Raw genomic sequence first — 12064 nt, 5'->3', positions numbered from 1 at the left:
TACTAATATGAATTGCAATGAAAATCAGTCCTTTTATTCAAATCCAATTACCAATCAAGTTATCGTATATAGAATAACCTCCGCTGTCTCTGATTGGCCCTAAAAAATTAGCGTTGCCTCAAAAAACCAGTATGGTTGTGCTATACAACCTTGACTATAGTTTAAAAACGTGTTTGACCACTTTATAGGTAAAGGTTTGCCAGCTTTTTTGCAATGTCCACGTGAAACCACACTGCATATTCTTGCCGCAGGTGTAAGTTTCCTTGTCCCTTATCTTGTCCCTTTGATATTCCCTATTGCCTTACTACTGCTAATTCGATTGGAAATTGCAAAGTCTACACCCATCATTTCCCCAAATTAATTAAAAAAAACTTTTTCCAAAAATAAGTTTTTCAAAGAAAAGTGAAGAACTCCATTAAACCAAAAATGAGCAAAAATAAAATCAAATAATCGACCAAGCGTGAAACTACCACAAATCAGCATCAATAGATAAATGAAACGAAAAACGAACAGAAATTACAATAAATAACTGTGGTAAAGCTTTCTAATTTAGTTAATTATTAATTTAGTAAAATATATAAGACGCAAATATGAAGTTTTGAAATACCACTTTTTATTAAGATAAGGAACATATCCTGCTAAGTTCTGTTTAACGGGAAATTGAGAAATTACCACTTCCTAGCGATTACGTGGGAAGGTGTGGTTGATAAAAATGTATAAAAGATACATTTTATCGGGAGAAAAAATCTTATACTAACTATATGCCGGACTGACCTCTGGTCCGTGATTTCAGAAATACTTTGGGACTTTGTCTTATCATTGTAAGTGTCTGTATCTTATTTATATATTATTGTTGTTTTTGAGACTTGTGGTCTACTTGGGACAGCCAGTCCCAGTAGACAGAATATATCCGATTATATTATATGTTAAATGAATAAAAGTATTGTATTTTCGACAAACTCTCTACGATCTATTTTTAGCCTCTTGAACATACCCAGTCGGTACGCCTCATTAGTTCGGTCATAGCCTAAGGCACGTTACAAAAGTTTATTTACCTTAGGGCCAGAGTTTATCTCCCCTAAAAAGGGAGAATGAAGGCATCTACGACTACAACCCCCAAATACCACAAATAATACTTCACAACAACTGGTGGCAGCGGAGGGATTTCGACAAAAAAAAAAAAAAATTGCTGAAAAACTTCAGTTCTTTTCTAACACAAAAACTTTCGAAGAAAAAAATTGAATAATGTCAAAAATTACAGGTTACAAAAATTAGACGCCCCCCCCCCCCTCTTAGGAATATGGAGATAATGAATTTGTTCATAAATGGCAATCAGCATAAAAACTTGTTAAGGGTATTGAAAAAGAACATGTAATATATGAATATAGGCTTAAAAAAAAGAAGACATATTTTAGTGAAAAAGCGGGAAAAGACTAAAAAAACCCCTTATGTTCCATTTAAACATCGAATCAAAAAAAAAGAGAAGGGTTCGAGTTTAAAATACAGCGAGAAGAAAGTGAAGTAAAAGAAATTGGGTGACAAAAGGACACAAGTTGGTAGAAATTTAAGGCAAGACCACTTAAAGTTGGGAAGTTAAAGCGAAAACAGTTATGTTCGCTTATATGTCTTAAAAAAAACTACCGTACATAAAAAACATAAAGAAATATGGAGATAAGGATATATTCTTTGGAAAAGAATCACCTTTTTACTAAAGGGAAGAGCCTATGGGAGGATTGTAGCTACAAATAAAGAGTGCAGATATACATAATATATTGTTGTGTTTACTGCTGTTAATAAACCTATTAGATTGAAAAGAATCACAAGAAAACCGTCGTTGAACCCACCAGACGCTTTTTATGGTGATCAAGCACCAAATTGATATTACTGAGGTGAGGGCACGACAAGAAGGTAAAAAGTCAGAAAATTCCATCTCAAGCTTTTTCAAACTGATTCTAATACTACAAATTTAGCTTTTTTTTAATATATTCTTGAAAAAAAAAAGATGTATATTATTTTAGAAAACAATAAACCTTTAATGTGTAAATTACTACAGTTAAACCGGGTTTTATGCAAAAAAAACTTGTCTCAGGTTTTTGACAACCCTTGAGCACACATAGCGCGTAGTGCATAGACGTAGTGTGAGTTTTTTTTTGCGCATAGTAGCGCATAGAACTGTAATTATATTTGCAAACACGTGTTACTAGAAAATGAACAATAAATCATTCTCCGGAAAAAAAGACTTACCTAGATGGAAATAGAAAGAACCACTTATTATAAAGGCTTATTAGCCTCAACTTGGGGATATTTCATAACTGCTATCGTGATTATGGGATTAATTATATATGTTTTTAAATATTGGTATTATAGGAAACATCAAACTCCCGGAGGGACGGATGTAAGAACTCCTGTCTGCAAAAACCATAATCTATCGCAAAGAAACTAATTATTAAAAGAAAAAAAAATGTTATCTACAACCACAGACAATTCGGTTGGCACTATGATTTCATAAATATGAAAGTAACAGGGAAATCTATGATTGATAATGAAGCGATTCTATTACTGTGTCAGCAATAATACTTGTTACTGTAAATAAATTAGCAATTCGAGTGTTTACTAATCAAAAAAAGAGTTATACCACTTTTTAGTGTTGCTTTGCGAAAAATTGACTTTAAAAAAAAAAAAATGCTTGATGCTTTAAAGTATTTTTGTTACTTAACATAATTGTGTAAGTTATTACACAATGCTTATATATATATATATATATATATATATATATATATATATATATATATATATATATATATATATATATATATATATATATATATATATATATATATATATATATATATATATATATATATATATATATATATATATATATATATATATATATATATATATATATATATATATATACTATATTTTTATCAACTTTAAATTTTAACTAGTGATTTAATGTTTATGTAAATGTTTGACCTCGAGTCAATGCAATAAAATATTTTATTGTGAAATAATCAGTTTAGTATTAAATTAAGAATAATCAAGCAAGAAACGTAAGGGTTCGATTTAAGCGGGATATTATTTTTGGAGTAATTAAAAGAGAGAAAAGTAAATAAAAGTAATTAAACTGAGTTACGAAATTAACTCAGATGAAATACAAAATTGAGTGTTTCTTTCTGCAATATATGTAAAATTTTATACTTTATATGTATACTAATGTGGATATTTATTTTAGATACAGTATTAGCTTTTTTTTGGAAATAAAATTTTTCTTAGTATCTTTTTGGATCCATTTTTCCTTCAATCACATTTTGACAAATTTTTGGGAAGTAACAAATTTTGCAAGACACTTCAAGTATATCCTGATACTATCATCTCATACTCAATCAACTGATATGTTGGAAACTATAGCAGTAATACAGACTTTCCAAGAAGTTCGTCATAAAGTGAGATAAAATCACAGTTTAATTTAGGCCTAGAGAATGTGCTACATAGCCCAAACGGCTTATGTTATTGAAATATATGATAATGCTTTGTGAAAATTTAAAAATCAAATGTCATGTGAAATTTACCAAGGCATTCCTAAAACGAAAAATATACGGTATATCAACCACATCACACAGATAAATTAAATTATTAATGGGAAATAAATTTAAACTCAAAAAATTTATAAGATTATTCTAACATAAATCTAATTTAAGCGAAACCACTAATATAATTTATAAGCCACTTGGAGTCAAGTAAAACAGAAGATGCATATGAAGAGGGTAAAAGAGTAATTGTCAGTCCTAGAGACAGAGAAAAAGAGAAACAAGGATGAATTTCAAATTGAAATCCTTCTACAAAAAAAAAAAAGAACATGGCCAATAATGGACCAGAAACATAACCCTAAGGAAACCCATTGAGGGTAGATGCACATAATGACCCAAAGATGGCAGCATAATAGCTGTAAACAAAATTAAGTTGTTTTAAAAGTAAAATATGGAGAATTGGGACAATTCTTCTTTAAATGGGGAGTATTGTGGTAAAGCTTTCTAATTTAGTTAATTATTAATTTAGTAAAATATATAAGACGCAAATATGAAGTTTTGAAATACCACTTTTTATTAAGATAAGGAACATATCCTGCTAAGTTCTGTTTAACGGGAAATTGAGAAATTACCACTTCCTAGCGATTACGTGGGAAGGTGTGGTTGATAAAAATGTATAAAAGATACATTTTATCGGAAGGAAAAATCTTATACTAACTTTATGCCGGACTGACCTCTGGTGCGTGGTTTTAGAAATACTTTGGGACTTTGTCTTATCGTTTTAAGTGTCTGTATCCTATTTATATATTATTGTTGTTTTTGAGACTTGTGGTCTACTTGGGACAACCAGTCCCAGTACACAGAATATATCCGATTATATCATATGTTAAATGAATAAAATTATTGCATTTTAGACAACCTATATACCATCAAATTTTAGCCCCTTGAACATACTCAGTCGGTACGCCTCATTAGTTCGGTCATAGCCTAAGGCACGCTACAAAAGTTCAATTACCTTAGGGCCAGAGTTTATCTCCCCTATAAAGGGAGAATAAAGGCATCTACGACTACAACCCCTAAATACCACAAATAATACTTCACAACATAACCGAGTCAAACTCAAAACGAGCAGAAATTAATATGAGTAGGGCTCAAAACCCCTATGCCTTCCCAAGGCCAGAATATAATTTGCACTTTACTGAAAAAAATATAAATGTTTTTGCTTTTATAACTTTAATAAATCAAATAATATTAACATTTTGATTAATAAATATCAGTATATACATATTAAACTGTCAATGAAAATTTATTTATATAAAAATTTGAACACAAATAGTAGTGTTTAATTTAGTTTCATACCTCCTCTAGTTGACCTGAAATAGAAAACATGATACCATTCGCAAAAAATCTATTTACTTTCCTTGATAGCTTGGATACACTTACGCTATTTTGATTTTGTTAAACTTTAAGAGTAGAAGTAGCCCCGAAAGTTTGAACATAATACCCTCAGTCTTTCTTGGGATACTGCTGAGATGCCTTAATGGGAATTAGCATTAACACAGTGCATTTTAATTTAATGGGAGGGTGGGCGTTGGAGGGGGATTAGTTGCCCTCCAATCACTTTCTAATGTTAAAAATGAAACTAACTCTTTCTATTGTCAACCGAATCAACTCTTTATGAAGTTTCTACAACTCCTTCGATACGAAGTGCCCATGTCTAAACAAAAAAATAATACATTGTACCCACGTCGCTCTTTACTGTAAGAATATCAAGCCTTCCAATCACTTCTATCTATTAAAAAGGACACTAGCCTCTTCAATATCCAATCAAATGAGCCCTTTTTGAGTTCTACGTCAACACTTTCTATAAACACCTTATATGCCCCCAGGGCATAAATTATAACCCTTGGCCTGAGGGCTGTGAGGAATTTATCATTCACAAAGCCCTAATTTCCAGAACTTTCAACTACGTTGAACAAAATGGCTATCTCAAAATTTTGACTGGATGTGTTTGGGAAAATGGTGGGTGTGAGAAGGGCGTTAGTGGCTAACGCCCTTCTCATGCCCACCTTCTAACTGAGGGCTATGAGGGATGTCATCCTCTCAAAAATGTTCTAAAAATATAATTTCCAGAACTTTCAACTACGTCGAACAAAATGGCTATCTCAAAAATTTGATTGGTTGTGTTTTGGAAAATGGTGTGCGTGAAAGGGGTGTTAGTTGCCTTCCACTTACTTTTGACTATTAAAAGGGCACTAGCCATTCCATTTTCCAATCGAATGAGCCCTTTTCGAAGTTTCTACGACAACTCCTTTGATACGAAGTGTCCTGGCAAGGGAAAAAAACAATTCGATACGAAGTACCCAAAAATGTTGTGGAGAATGGTGGCTTGAGAGGGGGGTTAGGTGCCTTCCAATTATTTGAAACTGTTAAAAAGGGCACTAGTCCTTTGAATTTCCAGTCGAATGAGCCCTGTTTCAAGTTTTCATGACAAGTCTTTCTATAAAAACCTTGTATGGCCCCAGGGCGTTACTTACAACCCTTGCCCTGAAGACTGTTGAGGGAGTGTCAAGCTTAAAGATATAATTTCCGGACCTTTCCACTGTGTTAAACATAATGGCAATCTCAAAATTTTGACTGGATGTGTTTGGGGAAATGGCTGGTGTGGAAGGGGTTTAGTTGCCCTCCCCTCACTTTTGACTGTAAAAAGGGCACTAGCCATTTCAATTTCCAATCGAATGAGCCCTTTTGAAGTTTCTACGATAGCACTTTCTATAAAAACCTTATATACCCCAGGGCATACCTTACAACCCTTGCCCTGAAGGCTGGGGGTGTCATCCTCAAAGACCTAATTTCTAGAACTTTCAAGTACGTTGAACAAAATGGCTTTCTCAAAATTTTGATTGGATGTGTTTGGGGAAAAGGTGGAAGTGAGAGGGGGGTCAGTTGCCCTGTAATCCCTTTCGACTATTAAAAAGTGCACTAGCCCTTTGAATTTCTAATCGAATGAGCCTTTATTGAAGTTTCTACGACAACGCTTTCTATAAAACTCTTATATGCCCCCAGGGCATAACTTAAAACCCTTGCCTTGAGGGTTGTGGACGAGTGTCCTCCTCAAAAACATAATTTCTATTCGAAAATCAACTACGCTCAACAAAATGGCTATCTCAAAACTTTGATTGGATGTGCTTCGGGAAATTGTGGTTGTGGAAGGGGTGTTAGTTGCCATCCAATCACTTTCGACTACTAAAAAGGGCACAAGCCACTCCAATTTCCAATCGAATGAGGCCTTTTCGAAGTGTCTACGATAACTCCTTCGATATGAAGTGCCCTGATGTAAAGAAAAAAAAACAATACATTTTGCCAACATCGTTCTTTACTTTTCAATTTTTTTCAAATTTTGAAATCGCTATTTTGTTCAGAGTAGTTAAATGTCAAGTAGTTATGTCTTTGAAAATGACCCCCTCTCCCATAGCTCTCAGGGCAAGGGTTGCAAGATATGCCCCGGGGGCACATAACGTTTTTATGCTAAGAGTGGCCGTATAAACTTCGGAGGGGGTTTGTCAGTTTGGAAATCAGGAGTTCTAGTGCCCTTTTTAAAAGTCAAAGTGTCAAAGGGCAACCAGCCCTCTCCCGTTACGGTCTATTTTCCCCAAACACATCCAATAGAAATTTTGAGATATTTATTAGTTGAAAACAGTCCTAAGATAGTAGTACCCCTCACGGCTTTCAAGCGTATGCCCTCCCAGGATTTCAAGCGCATGCCCTCCCTTTTCCCAGAGCATGCCCTCCATTTACTATAGAATTTCTAGGACATGCCCTCTGACGTGAAACACCCTCGCGCCTTAAATAGGTTCATAGGATTTTAAAGTCATCCCCTGTTACGTTACGCGACACATCCCTGTGTATTTATATGAGAATCCTCTGACGTCACAACACAGGTAGGAAAATAGCATTGGATTCCGAGCGCAACCCTGTTACGTCATGCGACACACCCCTGTGTTTTTCAAACGCATATCACGTCACAAAACACACCCTTGTGTATTTCTGTGACATGCCCTGTTACATCACGCAACACACCCTCACATCTTAAAGGGTCAGATAAGTGGAGCTACCAACCCCTCAAGCCGTCACACCTTACAACGCAGTCACCAATTCTATTAAAGGGAACACACCTTGCAAGACTCCCATGACACATCCCTCTGGACTCAAATGACGTCACACGACTTACCTCGTTTCAAACGCTGAAGTCTAATATGTTTGACTCAATTTTACGTAACCCTGCGTCAGGAACCCATGGAGAATCCCCGCTTATAAAGTAACAACAGTAGACACCTTACGTAATGATTGCCCATCACTGTCACGTAATCCCTTTTTTTGCAATTTATTTTTCGCCCGAAACGCTCAAAGCATTTTTTTTCTTTTTTTAACTTAATTGCGGAAAACACTTTATGTAAGGTCACGTAAGGATTGCGCAGACATCACTGCCAGATAATGCCTTTTGTGACATTTCATTTTTTGCCCGAAATGCTCAACACATTTTTTCTTCCTTTTAACTTAATGGCATTATATTTTTCGCCCAAATCTTTCAACGCTTTTCTTCTTTTTTTTCTTTTACTTACTTCTTTGACCCCACCAGGACTCGAAAGGTCATTCCCATCCAACGAGTTTGTGCCTTATTCAACTCGTCCATGAAACCTTTTCCAACATTCCGTTCCAAGAAATAGTTTCTATATGATAGCCATTACCATGCAATAACAATCCCCATGAAATCGATTAAATGATTTCCAATCCTTTCCCCATGATAGCACAAGCATCCCCAGTCTGATTGATTCTTTGATTATTAAATGCACCTGACAGTTTTCCGCACTAACATAATCTAGACACTCAGATGTTACGTAGTTTTGCTGTTAGATTTTTCATTTTGTAACTAATTATCTATTGAAGAATTGTCCTAGATTAATAGGGCTAAAAAGACATAAGCTTTTGCACATACAAAATTTGTTGATAAAACGTTATAAAGCAATGGAATCACAGAAAAAGCAGTTAAAAACACGACAAAACATGAAAAACCTGATGTAGGCTAAAATATATGAAAAGTATGCGTATATGCAAAATAAACCTTGATAAATTTGGGAACTGATACTTTTTCTGGGTCTATAGTAGGTGTAAATGTTATTTTTCTTATATTTTTTGAAATTTGGTCTGAAACTTCTTTAACGTACTATCAGTTCCCAAATTTATCAAGGTAAAGACCCTATCCCGATAGGTGAAAACTCCGGTGTCTGCAGGATTCCTTGTTCGTGTGGTCTTTGGTATATCAAAAGGACTGATCAGTGACTTACGGATAGATTAACTCAGCACTCTAGTTCAATTAATAATACACATAAAAAGCGAAAAAAAACAGAAAGTTTTGACTCTTCCGTTGCAGAGCACAGTTTTGAAAACCCAGACCATACTATTTTGTTTAATCAAGCTAGCCTAATTTCGCATGACATAGGTATAGTCCAGCACTACAGAGAATCTGTTGAAATTGATAAATACCAACATTTAGGTCTAGCTTTGAACAGAGATTCAGGTGATATAAGAATAAATGAGTCGTATTTCGGTTTTCTCAAAAGAGAAGCCGATACTTTAATAGTCCCAGATATAAACCTTGTACCACTTTCCCAATCACTTAATCAGACAAGTCAACAACTCCTAAGTCTCGAACAGTGTCTGCAAGGAATGTAATTATTAAAATCAGGAGTCAGATGACATAGCTCTCAAACTCATTCAATGCTGTTTCGTTTTGGTTTGAGTGAATGAATGTTTGTCTTTTATTTCTCAGTTATTTCGCTAGTATCCGTCGATGGCGGTTCATTTTGAATTTCTTTGCAAATCACGGATATTGTTGAATCAATCACTTTTACTGTTGTTAGGTATTTGGTTTTAATTTAAATTTTTTTTTGGCTTTTATTGATTTTTATTCATCTTTTAATTTTTTGTTTTTTTTAATTTTTTTTTAATATTGACTTTCCACGTTTTATTTGTTGGTTTGTTCTTCGGCACTAACATTGATTATATTTTTTCGTTTCGTGCTGAAGAAGAGAGCCGTTTGCCCCCTCGAAATATTCGCTTTGTTGTGTTTTTTCAGTATTTTCATTTGGCCTTTAGAAACCACATTTTTGCTCGTTTTTCTTTCTTTATGTTCTATCACCCATGTGGCACCAGTCCCCCGCCCCGAGCGAGCTGATATTAGTGGTATATTTAAAGCGTTTTAAGAGGTATCTTTGAAGGACTTTTAATGAAATTCATCGTTTCTTTGAGTAATTGTTAGATCCCCCCCTCCTTCATGGAAATGAAAAATTTTTCTTTAACATCTCCACCTTAACTTTTAAGCTGTTGAACATGTTACTTTAAGCAATTCGCCCCACATTGACATTGCTTGAATGCCCCCCTGACACCCCCTCCATCATTCCTAAGACATTTTTCAGCTATTTCATAATAAAAATATGCATTTAAATCCCGTGATTCACGTTTTCGCAGCCCACGCCTATCATAATATTCCACAAAACAAACCAAACCACCTTGGCACTACACCCCCCCCCCTCCATCACCTATGTGGTACTAGTCCCCCGCCCCCAAACAAGCTGATATTAGTGGTATATTTAAAGCGTTTTAAGAGGTATCATTGCAGAACTTTTAATGAAATGCATCGTTTCTTTGAGTAATTGTTAGATTTCCCCCCTCCTTCATGGAAAAAATTCTTTAACACCTACACCTTAACTTTTAAGCTGTAGAACACGTTACTCCAAGCAGTTCACTCCACAATAACATTGCTTGAGTGTCCCCCTGACATCCCCTCCATCATTCCTAAGACATTTTCAGTTATTTCATAATAAAAATTATGCATTTAAAACCTGTGATTCACGTTTTTGCAACCCAAGCCTATCATGATGTTAAACAAAACACTCCAGACCACCGTGACATTACACCCCACCCCCTTCATCATACATTTGGCACCAGTCCCCCGCCCCTATGACATCTTCAACCTTTTCTTACCGAAAAAAGCTAGTAAATCTAAATTAAACATTGTTTTTTTTTTACATAAAAACAGAGAAGTCGTCATTTCTTTGCTAGAGCGTGATACTACAAGCAATTTAGAGAAGAAAAGATTAAGAAAACATAAGCAAACAATGCATTATGTTTGGCAGATATTCTCGATAAAATGTTTCAGACATTTCCTGATATTAGGAGGTTAATAACATGGTCAGATTCATGCGTTCCGCCAAATAGAAACTCCTTCATGGGCTACAAAATGCAGAACATCCTGTTCAAAATCTTCAAGTTGAAAGAATCATTATGAAATATTGTGAGCCAGGCCACTCTCTTATTCAAGAATTAGGTTCAATACATAGTGCTATTGAGAGGCACTTAAGAACCTGGAATTATACTCGCCTATAGACCTAATCAAAAAATTGTTCATAGTAAAGCGTCAAAATCCATACGCGATAATTCAGTTGTTGCCATCGCATTTTCTGAATTTCCAGGCATGCTTGAAAACATATTAAACATATTCAGCATTGCCTTTCTCCAAGGTCCAATGAATCAAATTCCGCCAGAATTTCTATAAAAGAGTATGGTACGAAGAGTTTTTTGCAGATTGTCCAACTTGCACCAGAGATAACCTTTCAAGGGGAATCTAGAGATTTCTAAACCTGTCATCTGAGTCATGAGCTTGCCAGAAGGCAAGATGAAATATATAGAGCCTCTCATGCAATTCACGCCGGCTGTTGATGCAAATTACTACCGAGAAGTCTTCAAAAAGAACTTGCCGGGGCTTGCTGCAAGGAAGGGTCGTGAAACTGCCAAAGATGTTTCAAGTAAACCACCTTTTTCCACGAACGCTAGAGTTGAGAGCTGTCCCACAGAGAAAGTTGTCACACATAAATGTAGGCGAAAAACGAAAGGCATAATTTTGACATTTAACTCTACCCGTTTCTTAGCATTCTTTGCGTTTATTAGCATTATAAAACGATGTATGTTCTACAAAAAAGAAGTAAGGATCCTTTTTAATATTTATCGCTCAGCTTCAGAAACACACCTATACGGGTCTTCCGGTATACTTCATATAAATCAGATCCATCTGATTTCTATTTCTCGTATTTGCCATGATTTTCCTTTTGATCAACTTCCATCAAGATTTTCTACAATTATCACGACAAGTTCACAATACCGTAATTGACCCCACTTCGGATTTGCGACCCACAACTACAGCCAGTTCTAGCTTCCGCCACATGGGACCAAATATATGGAACCCTTTATCATTACTACCTCTACTACTAACAACTCATCGCAGCACTAAGGCACCTGAGGCCAACACAGCTACACATGCTCCTCCTCCACCCCAATATATTCAAAGCCTCCCTTTTTACAACCTCCCAGGAAGTCCCATTTCCTTTAAATCTTTCTATATGACGTCCTCCAACCCCAGACGAGGACGACCTGCTTTCCCTTTGCCCTAGATGGTTGGCCGAAAAGTACGATCT

This window comes from Artemia sp. Qi Xiang Cuo, chromosome 13 (genome assembly GCF_049724085.1).
Source record: "Artemia sp. Qi Xiang Cuo chromosome 13, ASM4972408v1, whole genome shotgun sequence".
Classification (NCBI taxonomy): domain Eukaryota; kingdom Metazoa; phylum Arthropoda; class Branchiopoda; order Anostraca; family Artemiidae; genus Artemia; species Artemia sp. Qi Xiang Cuo.
Note: the sequence above shows the minus strand (reverse complement) of the source record.